The following is an 18,249-nucleotide window of genomic DNA, read 5'->3' on the forward strand; positions in this document are numbered from 1 at the left end:
AGCATTTAAATTTCGGCACGTGTTAAAAAGCGGAACCTATTAAAGCGCCGAGACTAACGGCGGCCGCATTTCGCTCGGGTCGAAAAAAAAAGAAGAAAAATTGACCTTCTACTTTCATTTGGTTAAAGGCCTTAGATGATAAAAAATGGATCTGGAGGAGTCTCCCAGTCCACCGTGCCTCATAATTATATCATGAATATGGCGCTTCAAATCCAGAATTGCTGTGTCTTTTAGGCCGAAACCAACGGGAGCTGCACGTTTGTGCGGCAACTCTTTTCGCCCGGGCGCTCATTTCAAGTCATACGACGCACTCACGCACTCATCTACGCATGATGTGTGTTAAAAGTAACACCGTGAAGGTAAAGCGACCGTCGCAGAAATTTAGAAAGCTAGAACACGGAGCCTGTCCCACACAAAACACGGCGACAGCAGCGTTCGCATATCCTCTTATGCACAGCTGCGCCTCTGCCGGCGGCCGCTGGCTCCATATAAAACTGAGGCGGCAGTTTCGTAATCATAAGAAGCATTCAAAATCAACCATAGATCTACTTCGCTGGTGGGTGTGACGGCTGTGCTCGCGATTATGCACGCACGGTGCCCATACGTTAACGAATACCATATGAACTATATAAAACCTCTGCACTCGTTGTCATGAACAATGACGCCATTCTACTGGTCAGCTAGTTGCGCTCATCTGCGCTCTGGTTTCGGTTTTGCGGGTGAAATTGTTCGAATTTTATTATTGTGCAATTACCAGAGGCCGCTTTCTCGGAATCTCGACGCGGCATGGCTCTTCGCAGGAAGGCCTTCAATTCTGCCATTTTATCCGACCACCTGTATTCACCGATGAAAAGTTAATTAGTAATTTTATTTTATTGCGTATTTTGTGACCTAATATTCTTGAGATGGTCTGCCACTACAGAAAAAAAAAGCAATTATGAAATCAGCGAGCAAATTTCCACTTTCCTTAGTTTTGAGGACTTTCGGACATAATTATCTAAACTCTCTGTGTATTAAGCGTGTGTGTGTTGTGTGTGTGTGTGTGGTGTGTGTGTGTGTGTGTGTGTGTGGTGTTGTGTGTGTGTGTGTGTGTGGTGTGTGGTGTGTGTGTGTGTGTGTGTGTGTGTTGTGTGTGTGTGTGTTGACAGCGCAGCATCATGCCTTGCCGAGCTGACTCGCATGGTCTTGGTGCCCATGCAATAATTGCCACGTTTCTTTTTTTTTCCTTTTTTTATATTTGCTCCGCATTTTCGAGTGTTTACAACATCACCAGGTATTTCCGCCTTTTTAAAAAAGTTCTATTTTTATGCGTCCGCCAAAATCAGCGTGAGCGAAACGGAGCACAAGATAAGAAGGACACAGTACGAGCGCTGTGTACATCTCGTCTTGCGCTTCGTCCTCTTCGCGCTTATTTTTGCAAACATGCATCGCTTCCAAAGCGGCCAAACTCTCGACCCTATTGCTATTTTGATGTGGGTTATATTTCCGCACTGCCAACATGCGTCCCCCCCTACTTCAGATATGTTACGCAAATGTGAATTATGAGTCGTTTCCTGTCGATTTAGGCGACAGATCAAAGGTAGTGTTTTCGTAGGAACAGCTGGGATAGCGCCAACCTGTTCCGCACATGTGTGTATCCTTGGCGAGCGACAGACACTCCTGCCACCGGTGGAAACACTTGAAAACAGGAAATTAAAATGCATACGTTGTAAGCGAGCCCCCAAAGCACAGGCCTGCCGACGAACACGACCGGGCACCAATGCCTCACTGCTTTACAGCATCGGCTCCAGATCGCACGCCGCCGTCCATGTAGATTTCCATACGGTCACCAACAGCGGCAACCACCTCTGGCAATGCCTCGATCTGTGAATAAGGCAGATGGACGAAGCTCAGTGCTTACCTGATCAGTATAGAGCGTGCAAGGTGATAAAAAATTACAGCATACCCACGGATGTGAATGATGATGAGTGGGCGAAGCTGCGGCGGTCACGGTAAACCGTGAATCTTCCGTGAATTCTGCCCAGTACATCATCACCGACGTGAGATCGGGCGCGTTTATACTAAAGGTTCGATGAGAGTTATGACGACTTGCAGCTAACTTTAATTTTTTACATGTACGCGTGAATTTTCATTGTTTAGCAAACCATTGCTTTAGAAACATCTGGCGTCTTTCGTTAAGCACCTGACATCTTTTCGTTTTGCTTTTAGAAACATCTGGCGTCTTTTCGTTTTGCTTTTAGAAGACATCTGGCGTCTTTCGTTGGTTTATTTCATCAATCAACGGCGTTTTGAACAAAATTTTTATTGTTTAATCACGCACAGGAGAAATCTCACCAGGCACTACCTTGGAGGTAAACAATGCTGCTAATGGGAATGAGAGACAGAAGAAGTCGGCTTTTAGCTAACAATTACACTTCTACTTCTACTAACGTTTCCTACTGGAAGATGCCACTGGCCTGCTAATGGGAATGAGAGACAGAAGAATTCCGCTTTTAGTTAACGCGCACGCTGCGAATTTTTATTGGTTCAACAACGCACAGGAGAAATCTCCCACCGGCACCACCCTTGGAGGTCAAGATCTGGTACTAGCGTAAGACTGGTTACGCACGCACTACGAGGGACGAACGGGTGCCGCTTTACGGAGCTTCGCCCCCTAAAAAAATACCTCATACCTCAAAGGCAGGAAGGACAGCTCCAGCTACCTCTGTAATAAAATATTACAGCATATATCCACGGGTGAATGATGAAGAGCTTGGGGAAGCTCCTGAAGCAATCATGGTCTCGGGATCCGCTTCTCGTTGAGCCCGTTTCGCAGCGGCGTCCTTGCCGCGCACCATCATGGGATCCACCTGGCGCCGCGCTCGCTTGGCGGCGGCTTCGCGGGCGTGCACTGCCCCGAGACCCGCCTGGCGCCGCTCTCGCTTGGCGGCTGCCTCTCGAGCTCGCACCTTGGGATCCTGCCGACGAGCACGAGACGCAGCGGCCTCCCGCACCCGGCGCTCCTCGTCGTCCATGGTCCGCCAAGCAGCACGATCCGGCAAGCGCACTCCTCCACGTACGGCGACGATAAGGAGAATGACAGATAACGGGCGCAGCAGCCAATCTAAGAGCAGCGGCACGTATAACGCCATCTAGCATGCATTCACCCAACCGCCATATTGCACACATCTCTATGGGACAGTGCCATCTAGTATATCGTCACCCAACTGCAGTTTGCATGCTTCTCTATGGGACAGCCGCATCTATTAAATGATACTGGAGACGCGACGGCGGGGAACGCCGGATGGAACGACGACCGACCAGGTGATGGCTATAAGGAGCTTCGCCCCTAAAAAAATGGGGAGAGCGAAGCAGTAGGGAAGGGTGTTTCAGATCCACTAACGGAAACCTTTGGAGGGGCGAAGCCTGCAGTGTTGCGCCGGTGTTTTCCTATCGCAAAATTACTGCTACATGGGCAATGAGAAACAGAAAAGAAGATTAGGGCACAGAGACCTGCAGTCCGCTTTTAGTTAACGTGCACGCTGCGAATCTTTATTTTTCAACTACGCACAAAGAAAAATCTCCCAGTGGCAATAGATTGCAGGTCAAGATCCAGTACCATATATACGGGGTGAACGGTTGTGCAGAGTGAGCAGTCGATTTTTTCAAGAAACTCGCTAGACAGGACACTGCGGCGTCCGCGTTGTCTTCTCGTGGGCGAGGGCACGTCCTTGTTCCTCGCGAGCTGGTAGTTCAGCGTTTCTCGCAGCAAGAGCGTTTCTATGGTCAACGCGCGTCGTTCGCTCTCTCTCGCCACATAGGCGAGCGCTAAGGCAGTGGCGCCCTCTCTTGCGCTCTAGCAAATGCATGCAAGCATATGGATCACGACGAGCGCGCGGCGACCAGCAGACGACGACGATGCAACGCCGACAAGCCTAGACCCAAGGTGCTTCACCCCTCAGAAAATGCCAGCCAGTTCCACGACTACGACGGCTACGACGACGGAACAAGTTTGCTAAGACAGTGTTGGCACAAGTTTTGCCAACACAAAATAATGGATCTCAGCGCAAATGCTTAACCTGGAAATTCGTATGGACAGCGCAATATTCTTGTTATTGTTTCTAAGCAGGGACATAAATTTGCGGTAATGCATTCTGTATGATTCATTACGCTGCTACGTTTTCTGTGCGAACTCTGTTAATTCATTGTCGCGGAGTCTTGCTGCCGCTACGAATTTGTGAAGTCTGCGAAGGTGGAATCGCGCCCCATTTAACCTTGCCTAAAACTTCTTGCACATTAGCCTCTGCTTTTCATCTCGTGGACCGCTGCTCGATAAAACGCAAGCGGCACTTCACTGTGACTACCATCGCATCGTCAAAGTTCGGAAGCCTATAGCAGCCTAAAAGACATTACTTTAAATGACGTTACAAATTTCCCACCCTTGTAGCCCGTTTTCTCTGCCGCTGTAACAAACCTGATCACGAAAATTGACATTCACGTGCAATATACCGAACAAAGTATTTCTTTTAGCAAGAAAGTCTTCTATACCAGTGTCCACCGAGATTTCACCAACGTCATTTCCGTCACGGATATGACATCGGCGAAATGCACACGAACAGTATACGATTTCACCGACGCATATGGTGTTTGTAAACTGCACACAGACGTTCGTTGTCAGAATCTAGATCCACCGCTGGGCGTCAACGTGTATGCATACACGCCAAACGGGTGCTACAGCTGCCAAACACCAATTGACATGTGGAAGCTCTCCTATATCAATTTACAACAAACAATCAACTACTTCTGCGAACACACGTTTAACCTTCGGTTATACCGATTCATATGACGGAGGGATCAACCATGTTGTCCATTGTAGTTTCAATTAAAATTTAGTAATACTCAGGACTATCTACGAGTATTTATACGAGATAGCTGTTAATCTGACAAGGAAAAAACAAGAAAAATTTGCGACTTTGTAGACTAATTTTCACAATTTCGCTGCTTTACAAGCTATTCGTTTTTCCAATACGAAGGTGTTGAAAAGGGGACCTTCATAAACTTCTGTGAACAAACTTCCGTGAACATAAACTTCCATGAACATTGAGCCGGTTCAGTTATTCTTGCTTTAAATGCAGGCGGATCAAGATTAATTGGCTTGATTTCTCTTTTCGCAGTGCCTTGGCAGGAATGTCCCAGAGCAGGCAAGTATGGAGACTTCCAAGAGTAAACACGACAAAGCTTTTGTGGGAAATATTTGAATACTTAGGTAAGTATACTCTGCCAAATATTAACTTTTGTTCCTTCTTGCAGCATCACCTCGTTCTACATACCTTCCTCTGCGCCACTTGCTCGGTTATTACTACACGGAAATCATTACGGGCCATAACAATGCACGTATACAGCGGAATGTGCTGTTTTACAGCGAGGCCGTCTTAGTCTCGTCGTAGTGGTAGTAGTAGCGTCACGCAGGTCACGTGACAAAGAGGAGCAGTGAATAAAGAAATAAATAAAACGAAATGGCGAAAACGATTGATGGTGATGATGACGTAAAATATGACTTAAGATGACTTTTTGAGGGCCTACTTGGTGCATATTGATAAAAAAATTACTGAGCGCAAGAAAAGATGCAACACACAAGGAAGATACACAAGGGACGAACGCTTGCCCTTGTGTATAAGCACTCGTCCTTTGCCCATCTTCTTCGTGTGTTGCGTCTTTTCTTGAACTCAGTAATTTTTATCATGATGCTGATGATTTTCGTTACAAAATACCGGAAAAGCAATTCGTATTTTCATTGTTTACATTTATTAGACACCTACATTATTTGTAACAAACCTAGGCAATGCACCTGGTCGAGTAAGGGTGTCATGTAGATAACAGGTAGCGAACTCATGGCAGGATTCCAGCTGCGCCGGCGGAAAATGGTGCGCACCGAAGCGTTCGTTGAAACGCCATTGCCTGGGACGACGACAGGTCGCGTGATCTCGTTTAGCCAAATCAAGTGTAAGCGCGCCTATGTCAAATCAAGCGGTGGATTTACGACACCATGTGATCTCGCTAGCCAATCACATACACTAGCGCGTTAGTGGCGTCGTTGTTCGATGGTTTTCACGGCGTGCAACTGGCTGGGATTTTTTTTCTGTCGGGTTTTTATGCTCTGTGAATTTTTTTTTCGTAGAAAACGTGGTCTTCCGCCGCTTACATCAAGCTCGCGCTACGAGGGGCCCTTCCGATTGAACACCAAAGCCGACAATCGGAACTTAAGTACAACCAAGCACTCACCGTTGCGGGGTCTCCGTCGAGCTGCCTTGCTCCGTGATTTGAAACCAGAACTGCCGACGCACCGTTCTGGTAAGCCGCTAGCGCCGATTCAGCTGGCAAAACGTAAATGATTTTAGTCTTTATTGGCAGTGTTCGTAACAACTTCTCGAGCTGAAACGCAAAGCGCAGTAAAAAGAGAAAAAAGACATTCATCCTACGGAGAAAAACTTTGAGTATGGCTTACCGGGATGCAGATTTAACGAAAGGTTTGTGCATCACGCTAGATACTGCGAAGCGTCTGTGAGCTACAGATTTCGGGGGTTGCGGCGGCATAATTCGCGACAAACCTGGCACCGACGAGTGTACAGAAATGCGGGTTTGTACATAAAGAGACCTGTTGTTGGACTAGTTGGTTCTTTGAATAAGAAAACATGTTTAAACTGCGCGAAGAAGCCAACACGTTAAAAACATAGAGCACGCACACAAACGAAGCGCTCCGTGTCTGTGCGTGTTCCATGTTGCTAACTTGTTTTCTTCTTCGCGCAGTTTAAACGTGTCTCCTTATACAAAGAGGCCCTCGAACATGCGTCGGTCACATGCGTATATGCATGCCCCTTTTTCCAATAACTGACGCTATTTGGATCGTGTGCTTGTCGGCCGTCAGCCGCATGTCATATAGAAATCTGATCATTTATAGAGGTCAGCTGTAGTTTCACGTTGCCACATTTCATTGTTGCTTTCATTGCTGCCCTTCATTGTTTCACGCATGACCATCGTTCCTGCCTGTAGCAATAGATGTATTGAGCTGCTAAGCACGTAGGTAAAGGTCCAATTCCCGTCAGGGAAGAAACAAAAGGTAAGGAGGGAGAGTTGTGCAATGCGAAAGAAAGAAAGAAAGAAAGAAAGAAAGAAAGAAAGAAAGAAAGAAAGAAAGAAAGAAAGAAAGAAAGAAAGAAAGAAAGAAAGAAAGAAAGAAAGAAACGAAACGAAAAAAAAAGGAAGAAAGGAAGTAGTACGTCAGGCATGCAGACGCCAAACTTCACTTGCCCCTCTTTTACCGACAAGGGAAGAGATCCTAATTTTTCACTCCATTTTCAGGCGTTTGTCAACAAGCGCTTGGGACTATGGAGTGCTCATCACAGTGACTAAAAGCCAATGAAAGCGCTGCTGCAATTTTTTGTAAGGCTACTGACCATCTGTGACGTAGACCACCGAACTGTTTTAGCATTGGCTGCACCACAGCGCTGTGTCCTTCTGTTCTCCTCTCACATTCTTCATTCCATTCGCCCTTCCCAGTGCAAGGTAGCAGTTATGTTTTTCCTTGTTCGTTTTCTCCTTGACGTGGGTTGAAGTCCCGTCAAGGAGATGATCGACGTCGATGAAGCAGGAGGCAGGTTGGAGGTAATAAAAACTTGAAGGTAAATTACAGCGGAATATTTACAGTCATATGTACATCTTGTCGAAGCACACTGATGATAACATAGACATCAACAGTGTCTTACTCTTCTACTTAACTTTTCTTAAGTTAGAGCCTAGAACACTGTTACAACATACGAAGAACCGAGACTCACTGTTCGACCACCAAATGGTTACGGCCCAGACAAAAGTTGCATCGCACGGAGTCTTACTGATCGATCGGTTAAGTGATTACAGCCTAGACTGAAGGGAAACGAATTCCGTCCAGTCTTAAGTACCTTGCGGTAAACAAAGAAAAGGGGAGGTGGCCACTTGTGGTCCGCCTCAACATTTCCTTATCCAATCCGTTTACCCTCAGATTAAGCCACTCCCTACTGGGCTGTCCCTAATCTCCACAGCAGTGTCTTTACAGTGTAGAAAGGCGTTTTGGCACTCTTTCCCATCATGGCTCTTCCTCTCCTTATCTCACGCTTTCAGGGATTCTCACGGTCGAAATACATCGGTATTGTAGCCCTGGTGCATTCACGCCATTTTCCCACACTCATCGAGTTGAACCCACGTGGCCGGTCGTTAAACGGTTCCGGGAAACAAAAGGCGTTTGCGTGTCCTTTCCTCCCTCGCATTCGGACCTTGCATTGCTGCGAAAGCACATGTCGGTCGTTAAAGTGTCCCCTCGAGCGACGGCGGAGAGCAGGAGATGTTTGCCCGCCTCATCTTCCCACGCGTTCGGACCGCTCTTTCCCAAGCCGGTCTCTGAGAAGAGAACGGTCGCGTGACCACAACGCCTGAGGGACAGCGGGGGAGACAAGCTGCTCAAAGGAAGCCGTTTGCTTTCCATTGATAACTGCACAGTCAAAGACCATGCAGAGAGGGAGCCGAGAAAGAAGCTTTGTATAGCGTACAGTGCCGCGCCGTCCCTTCTGCACGATCGACTTATGAGCCGCAAAACATAACAGTAGCCAACCGGGCTCAGATCTGACTAACCTTCCTTTTTTTTCTCTTATACCCTCCCTGTCCACACTCGGCATAGGACACTGGAGGTGTGTCACTTTTCGTTGAACTTTTTGACATCAACCTTGGTTACTAGGTGTCACTGGGCGAATCATGTTCAAAACCAGCTGTTCTACCAAATCAGAATGCAGAGGGTATGTCACTTGCTATGTACCACATATCCCATGCACTGTGTGATCAATGAAATCGGTCCATGACTGCGGATTTCTTCCACATAGCCAACGGAAGGACACCTTATGTGGTGCATATTCTTGACACTGATTTTTCAACACGGGATTATAACCCGCTTTTCCGTGGGCATTTTTCACACCAACTTGGGTACTTGCTATATGTACCTGAAGGAACCATGTACGAGGTGAACTGGGGGGTCTTTTTCTACGCGTTCTGTGACAGCACGGAACGAAACGTCACGAGAGGTTGAGAGAGAGAGCAAACAGCCAATGGGCGAGCTGAGAGAATTCAGAAATGTTTTCAATGCATGAAGAAATATATAATTATATAGCTGAACACCAATATTGGTCTGCATGGTTTTTCAAAGCTTGAAATTGAAGAGCGCAATGACTACCAATTTATTTGTGTTAATTTCTTGAGTGGACGCTAGATGGTGTCGCAATTTGACGAGTCGCGGTGGTGGGGGACTGGTTGCGAGTTTCCCAAACTGTCGGCGCGGGGATTGGAGTAAGCCAGACAAAAAGCGGGCTAATTTGATTATTCGGCCCCAGCGCTTACGTTTCGATCCAGTCCAAGTCCTTCGGATACCATTCTGCATCCGTTCTATCGGACGGAACAGTGCCTCCGTCCGTTCTGGGCTCGTTCTTTGTCAAAATGATTGACAGCACTGCCGTCTGCACTTGATATTCTTATGTCTGACCGTCAGACGAGCCTCGATCGATCCCGCGCTACTCCCTCTCGTCGTTTCGTGACGTTTCGTTCCATTTTGTCACAGAACTCGTAAAAAATAGCCCCTCTGCTCCACCAAGTTGGGTCACTGAGTATATAGCAACGGATGAGGAGGAGCTTTTCAATGTACTTCTTTCCCACTAATTTGATGCACTGAGTCTGCGTCACTGGATAATACTAGTAGACCTAGAATCTGATGGCTTAATCTCTCAGGGTGGGCTCCTGGCTATTAAAGGCAGGGATAGCACACATTTAAGGTGTTTGTAGACGCGGCGGGCGTGTTCTTAATTGTAGCATTTCGCCAAATCACGTGTAGATGTCTCAGCAATCTCGCCATCCACACACTCTAATCACGGTAACGTTTAGGACAGCATAAAAAGACATGTAACCTATAATTTATAAGTTACATGGCTGTTACAGCAATTTTATCTTTGTGTTTTTTTCATTTCCCTCTCTCATAAAGGTTACATCGACAGTAGCGTGCCAAGTTAAAAGCTAAAGCACCGCGATGAGCATTGTAACCTTTAGATTGTAACTTATATAAGCACAATGACTCATCCGTCAGGGGACCTACACTATGGAGCGGAAGTTTATTGATCAATGTGTCACATCGCGATCTGTCTTGTTCAAGGCTGGCTTTATCAATTGAACAGCGGATGATGTACACACAGAACGGGTCTTGACAGCAGAAAAGCAAATCACAGAAGCAGCGATTTACATTGCGGCATACTGAGGCAAGCGATGGTGGGGTATGAACTAAAACTGGAGTTCAATAAGGTGAGCCCGCTTCCAAAACCCGTAATTTATGAAGTGACATAATCTGCACAGACATCGGCAGAAGCACAAGAACGAAAAACTATCGTATGTTGGTCAAATGTTTGTGCTAAACAACTTATTACGTAGCTCTTATATCTATTTTGCTTTTAAGCCGCAGAAGTAATTAATTTGCCTCCGGGAAGCTTCGCATATGGCGACAAGATAAAGTACTGTGAGCACACGACAACCGACCAAATTAAACTGACGATGCGATCGAAGAACCATCCCGTGGCGTGAGAAAAATATTTTTCCGAGACTCTCAATACAATTTATTCGAATTTCGCTGTCGTGTTGTCTAGCTTCTTTCTTTTTTTTTTCGCGTTATAATTAACGGATCGTAAAGTGCAGCAAACGTCACGGGACAACATAGCACCAAACACGCTTAACCGTAATCAATTCGCCAACACGGGAGAAAAAGATACCGCTGAGTTCACAAAACAGCGTGGGACGGCCGCTCCAGTAGAAAGGCCGCGTAGAGAGATGTATGAGCTCGCGTTGAGTAACAAATGTGGCGTCCTCGAGGCGCCGCTTCAACTTTATCGAACCAGGGATGGCGTCATCTCTCCTAGGCTTTGCACAGCTTTAGGTGTATGCCGGGAAGAGCATTCGAATGCGAGGCGGTCGGTGCGGTTGTTGAAGTCGCGTTTGTGCAGTGCTGCTCTTTGTTTCATCGATTTATCCAGGTTTTACACTCCGCGCTTTGTTGACGTGCGTGGTCTAATCGTGTTGTGTACGTGAGTGGCGTGTAACTAGTGATACAGCACGCAAGGACAGTCATTAACGTGCGCGATCCGCCGCAAATGAGCCACGAGGCATTGCAACGGGCACGCTCAGTGGGCTGCGCGGCTGTTGCGACGAGCTGCATTGCTGATTCTTCGCTTGAGACTGGCAATTGTCGAGCGGGTTGCATCCGTTGTTACGTTGCCCGAAGACAGTAGTAAATGTGATTTGCAGGTAAGCAATATTCTCTCTTCAGTACGTTATTTGCTTGTGTATATGTACTTATGTCGCGTGTTTACCTGAATTCATGCTCATGCTTACGCTACTGTACGAGATGGGTCGTGTCATACTTTTATGTTTTAAATAAATCGTGTCATACTTTTATGTAATGCATTGTTATTGGCAGTATTTGCTCTGCGTTTGACATTACAAGATGAGTGTTTGGGCGTATATTATCAAACATCCGACTAAGATCATTCGTTATCATACACGTTTATGTGAGAAGAGATGGACAGGAGTTTAACCTTTCTTGCTGTCGCCGTCTTGGTACCTTCAACCAACGCTTCAACACGCTCGATGAAGGCTGCAACCACGGTGTGAATTACTGTAGGCGGCATAAACAAAGTGCCCCAGATCAGCTTTGCCCAGACGAGCTCTGCGTGCGCAGTAACTCGCTCCTGTCAATGGCAGTCTGGGCTGTTTGTCATGTCCTTGTCACCGGTACATGATATTTCGTGGCGTGTATACGCAACCTTTCGCCATGCTTCAAACTCGGCTGCGGTAGTTTTAGGTGGACGAGTGAGGGTTTAAGGCGGTAATACGGGCTAGTTGGTTGTGATCACTGGTGTTCATTTCGGTAGCGCAAAGAAAATTAGACACATTTAAAAAAAAAGCCCTCGTAGAGTGATGTAGCGCGTCGCGCCTGTGCAACGGGTTTTTGTGTGTTTCCTTGCAGTAAAGTCAGTTAATCTCTAGCGCCCGTCCTGTCTACGCGTCCTCTCTTGTCTTTTTAAATTGTTTTGCGCTACCGAAAGGAATAAAGCTTTAAGTACACGAAAGACAATGAAATGGCGTTAAGAGTGCGTTTTAAGTGTAGTTTTAAGTGTCTTAAAGGAAATCACAGCATCCTTCCTTGTGTAGCTGAATGTAGCAAACCCGAGGCACTGAGCCGACCGAAGTAAACATTTAATACACACACACAAAAGGACGTTTATGACGTGAAAAAATAAATTGCTAAATCCAGTGCTTTGGCTGAGCACGTTTCAGGGGACACGCAATCGACTGGGGGAAGGCACGTGCTCGTGCTAGAGAAAAAATGACTGTCACGACGTCTTTATCTCGAGTCGCTCTTGATACCGACTACTCCGTGTGTGTGAGTGCGTACGTGTGTGTGTGTGTGCTCGTGCGCGCGCGTGTGTGTGTGTGTGCTCGCGCGTGCGTGTGTGCTCGTGCGCGCGTGTGTGTATGCGCTCGCGCGTGCGTGTGTTGTGTGTGCTCGCGTGTGTTGTGTGTGCTCGCGTGTGTGCGTTTGCGCTGGCGCGTGCGTGTGTGCTCGTGCGCTTGCTCGCGTGTGTGCTCGCGCGCGCGCGCGTGTGTGTGTGTGCGCGCGTGTGCGTGTGTACTCGCGTGTGTGTGTGTGTGTGCTCGCGTGTGTGTGTGTGCTTGCTCGCGTGTGTGCTCGCTCGCGTGTGTGCGTGTGTGTGTGCGCGCGTGTGTGTTTGCTCGCGTGTGTGTGTGTGTGTGTGCGCGCGCGTGCGTGTGTGTGTGTGCACGCGTGTGTGTGTATGTGTGTATGTGCTTTTTGCTTTAGTCGGCTCAGTGCCTCGGATTTTCAACGTCACCACGTATCAACCCAACCAGACGGGCTTCTGTCAGACTTCAAACTTCTGCGTCTTGACCTAACTTGAAACCTTACCACAAATATATGCTGAAGTCATCTTCATTCCATAGTTGCACTCATACAGATCACAATGTACGGCATTCAAAATTCAGATAATTCATGCTCATGTGCTGCTGTAAGAGTTGGGTCGAGTCAGAAAAATAAATTGTCATGCTTTTACGCATTGTTGCCGGCAGTATTTGCTCTGCGTCGCTCGATTACGTCTAACTGCTTCGCTATCAAAACGGGGCAGCTGAGAATATGTTACGCGATAAGCAATACGCTGTGGCTTAACGATTTTTCAGAAAGCACGAATGCCAGCAGTCGTGCGACGTAGGAGTTCAAAGGGGGACATGGTCAGTGTGGTTGGTATGTCTTTTGATGTCCTTAGTTCCTTGGCGATAAAAATTTGTTCTCTGGCACTGAGATAATTTTTTTGTGTTCTCGTTCTGTTCTAGGGTGCAAGCAACGTGTCATTGTGGTTAGAAAAAATGAATACGTGTACATGTGATTTAACTGTCAAAGCCGGAATGTTTAAAGGTACGTAGACAACACAAATGATTTTTTTCCCGCCATATTAAATGTGTTGCGTTGGAAATGTTTACAGTATACATCCCGCCCAAGGCATGCTGGGATGATCTCCTATCAGACAGCTTGGAAACTTCCAGACGCCGATATGCCTTACGTTCGGTGCAGCCGAGGTTATGAACTGTCAAGTGGAATATGCCCCTTGAGGAAAACAATTAGGTACGAGCATATTCAAGCTCCACGTGAAATGCCAAGTATGGTCACTAAAAATGTAAATTGCAATGTTTCTGTTTCTAATCACCTGCTGTCGTGTTTCTGCTACTAAACTGTTACTTACATTATTGTATTGCTGACTCTTGTGCTAAACAGAAGTAAATTGCATTTGGGATTAACGTGCGTTTTCAAATAAGATTTTTGTTTTCCGATAAACGTATTGCACAGGATAGTAGATTTGAGGAACGCTTATGTATTGGTCAAGTAACACCATTTTTTTAGGGGGGGGGGGGTTGGAGTATGTGTCTCACATTACGTGCTATCGGCAGTTGTGTGCAAAGTGGCAGTAACCGTTGGAATAGTGCAAAATACCGGTCCTCTCCATTTAGGATCGACTGTCCAGCGAGGAGATTGCGGTATCAGCAACTGACATATTGACTGATGAAACATGATGGTGCGTGCAGTAAGAGAGGGTTTGACTGCAGATCCTGACCACCTGCCCTGTCAATTTGTACCAACCACAGGCGAAAACAAGAAGAAACGCTTTGAATACCTGCGGTCTTCTATCAGCTAGACAAGTCCCTGAAGCTATAAATCAATAAACTTGATGTATTCTGCTTTGCAGGTATAAAGCAATGAAATATGAATTCTTTTCGAATGGTGCATGTTTTTTTTTTCTTCAGAAAATTTCTTGTGAGCACGCACAACCCGAGCAACAAAAGTAAAGGACTGACAATCACCCTCTTTTTGGCTGCCCTCTGGGTTTCAGCTGTCCTGCAGTACCAGCATTTATGGTATGCCGCACACACTAGTGTACTTAAGGAGAAGCACGACGCGGATCACGTATTATTTGCAGGGGGCTCCACTCAGTATAACAGCTCTACCCGTGGCCTACGCACCCAGATGTCGCCTAATAAAGGGTATGTGCCTCTTTTTTCTTTCGATCTTCTTTCTGCGACACATTTCGGACCACTCGCTACACGCATGATCGGCCCAGCCAAGTGTCGTCGAGCAAGAGAAGCGTGGCTCTTCCTTTAGGGCTTCTTTCTGTGCACGCCTAACCTTTTGTACTTCTTTCTGCGGCTTTATTATGCAGCGTACTAATATGTACACAGAGTAATGAGAACTTTCACGGCGGTGTCATATGGCCTGCCCTGTCCTGAATACACACGCTGGAGCTTTGGAATAATTCTGGTACATGTCTGCATAGATCACGACAGTTGCGGTGTCCGTGGCAAGAGATGTACGCTTCCCTAATCGCAAGAAAAAACACAACACAATTTCCTTTGGAGTTGGCTTAGAGCTTGCATGCATCATAACGTCACACCTTCGCCCACAAGCATCGCGTCGTTCAAATGCGGTCTGCCACTAAAACGATAATTAAGAAGAGCAGGTGACTGACAGATATTCTTAATCATGAGTTGTGTCATGTGTATCAGACAAGTATCCTCTCTTGATCCAATTACGTAGATGCTTAAGCATTACAATTTGCATCTCTCGAGAAAACCGCGTTCCGGCTCTTGATATGCGCTCTTGGTATTATTGTATGTTTTGCGTATGCATACATTTGCATTTACTGCGTGTTTTTCTGTTAATATCATTCAGCATTCGTATATAATATGCACAAACGTACCAGCCAGCTACTTATTACGCGATGATTTCAGACATTTCTTTGGGTTTTGCGAGAAGTACGTAAAACTGACTTAACGTGGCGTATGGCGAGTGGTCTATATATCAATTTTGAATATCCTCTACGCCGTGAGGAGCAGTGTTAATTCTCCGCGCACTTCTTTACCGCCATCAGCAGCTTCCCTGCTTTGTCAACTTCCCATTTTGCCAGTATCCACGTTTCCAATGCTGATCTCATATTTGAAGGTGAACAAAATGGCAAATAGCCCTATAACAAATAGACGGCTGGTATTTATTATCGGATAAGACACAGTTTGATAAGCACGAATCACACAGTCAATGAAAGTGCACGAGCAGCAGAAAAATAATTGAAATGTTATAATCACGACAGCCTACGCTTAAACTGCATAGAAGTTGGACCAAAAGAGGATGGCCTGACACGTATACCATGATACTGTTATAAAATCTCTGGTCTTCACTGATATTGACGGGTCGACCACATTTTAATAATAATCGCGGTTCATCATTGCTGTAGTGCATGCTAACTCCAAGTCGCCTCGAATATGCGAATATTTTGTTAGCTGCCTCTTCTAATGAGCGAAGGCGACGCGTTTGGCCTCGGTCACCGCAATTGTCACGTTCTATAAGCAGTCATGCACTTGATTTATTACAATGCGCCATCGCGTGTGTTCCGAGAAGCACCTTCCATGTGACACCTTCCGCAAAGGTTCGCATTTCTTAACGTACGTATATGGACGGTGTATTAAAACCGCGCAAGGAAGCGCGGAAAAAACACGAGGCATGCGCAGCACGAAGTGCGAAAGAGTGGAAGGCTGTGCTTCCATTGCTGTGGCACAACTGGCTGATCCATGTGATGAGCGTAACCTCCTGGAATGCGTCGAAGAAAGAAGAGCGAAGGAAAGAAGAGGCGCAGAGCGGTGGCCGTATAAAATCTCCTGCAAGCCGTTTTGTGTAAACACTATACCGTGTACTGTACAACGTAACCTCTATTTTTACATGATGTGGCCGTATAAAATCTCCTGCAAGCCGTTTTGTGTAAACAGTATACCGTGTACTGTACAACGTAACCTCTATTTTTACGTGAGAATGCTCGATACTGTGAACGGGTACTAAAGGTTACTAGATAACTTCTATTTTATAAGTACACAAATTTGTGAAAATGTGCACCTTTAGTAAACGTTACCGTGCTTAGAGTGCAGATGTAGGATGTGGGATTTCAAACAAGAAAGTAGAGATCGAGGAATGTGCTAGACTGTCAATGCCTTGAAGACACCGCGCCTGCGTGAGATAAAGGATTTAAAAAAAAATAGGTAGGTTACTGCTTTCAGACGAACCAGTGTGAAATCGACCCTTTCCGTAATATCGTGTCCGAAAGGTCTTGCACGTGAACTACTACAAGACGTCATGGTAAGATCGCCACAGTAGACGACGCTGTCTGCGAATGCCGGTGCGTCACGTTTCGCTAGCGCGGCAGCCAGCTCACGCGTTATGAAATGTAACGGAAACGTGTTGCTATGGATGGTCGACAGGTGCGGTGTTATGTTGTGCGGTCATCGAGGCTACCGCCACGAGAACGGAAAAGTGAGCCACAGGTATTCGAAAATTACGCATGTAAATAGGCACACATCCCGCACCTGGCACAATTGATGTGTCAATGTCATTGTGGTCATGGCAGCGCTATAGACTGCGTAGACATGCTGTAGGTTTTAGTGTGTAAAACGCTTGCTCGTGCGATGGATGACACGGTTTGGATCATCGTAAGCGCGTTGCAGTGGCTTCCGCACTCGACGCTGGCGACGTGGCTTTCGACATCGGCAGCTATGTGGGAGTGGGGAGAGTACGTTGCACGTAGCGTGGTTCAGGGGCACGAAGCGTGTGGAATCAAGCTCGCAGTCTGGTGATGTAGTCGGCAGGGTCAGGGCATCGTAATGAAACGGAAGGACAGTGATGCCGCTGAGCCACAGTAACAAGTGCATTTTGCCGAACAGAAGGGCGCGGCTGGCAGTCTGTTTGTAATGATGCCTTGGAAACCCTGACTGAACTCAACTTCACACATCAGATGCAATGGTGTTGAAGCAATGGAAGAGCTTGGTCAGCAAAATGTATAACTCCACGCGTCTCCTTCCGTCGCTTTTTGTAGTTTTAAATGCTCGTGCTAGTCGAGCACGAGCATGCGCGCCACGCGTCGCGACCGGCTACAAATGGAACGCTAGAAACCCTAAACGATGAAACGCTAACCATTGTGGATCAACATACTACAAGCCATGTAAAGGAATTTGTTTATTTCTAAGACACAAACAATCTTCATGTATTACTCAGCCCAAAAAAGAAATCGCATTCTCTGCGCTAAAAAACGTTGCTTTGTTGGCACTGGGCATCGCTCTGTTCGCACAAATGCATTTCCTCTGAGAGAGAAGCCTGGCTTGCCTCTACAATGTTTCATCTAATGTATGAAATGAAGGTCACAAAAGCGCACGGCACAGACCGATCGAGACTTCCAGTCTCGCGCGCACGCTTTGTTGCGCAGGCGCACTGCTGTTCTCTTCTTTGTCGGTGGTATTGCTACAATTACGTTGAGAAATCTTTCCGTCGGAGCTTGTAGCTCCGACGAGAATTTTCCCTCGTCCCCGACGTGGACGCAAGCGGATCCGATTAGGATTTTAACAGCCCCGCCAAATCTTTTGTGTATCCGGTCGGCGGGCCGCTAACTTCGACGCCGAAGTCAATTGCACTGCTTTTGCAAAGCAAGGCAGGGTATCATTAATTCTCAGGGATTTCGAAGACAGTAAAATGCAGCCGGCTGGCCCGATGCACGAAACGCACTGCACGGGCGCACGAAGACCTCCTTTCCTAAAACATGTCTGCTTCTATCCCAG

The 18,249-nt window shown here is 46.7% G+C and overlaps 1 pseudogene; it reads right to left on the reverse strand.

Annotated features, from left to right (window-relative positions):
* LOC119398862 (2-Hydroxyacid oxidase 1-like) overlaps window positions 1-18,249 on the reverse strand; it is a 37,901-nt pseudogene that overhangs the window by 11,935 nt on the left and 7,717 nt on the right.

This window comes from Rhipicephalus sanguineus, chromosome 7 (assembly GCF_013339695.2).
Source record: "Rhipicephalus sanguineus isolate Rsan-2018 chromosome 7, BIME_Rsan_1.4, whole genome shotgun sequence".
Lineage (NCBI taxonomy): Eukaryota > Metazoa > Arthropoda > Arachnida > Ixodida > Ixodidae > Rhipicephalus > Rhipicephalus sanguineus.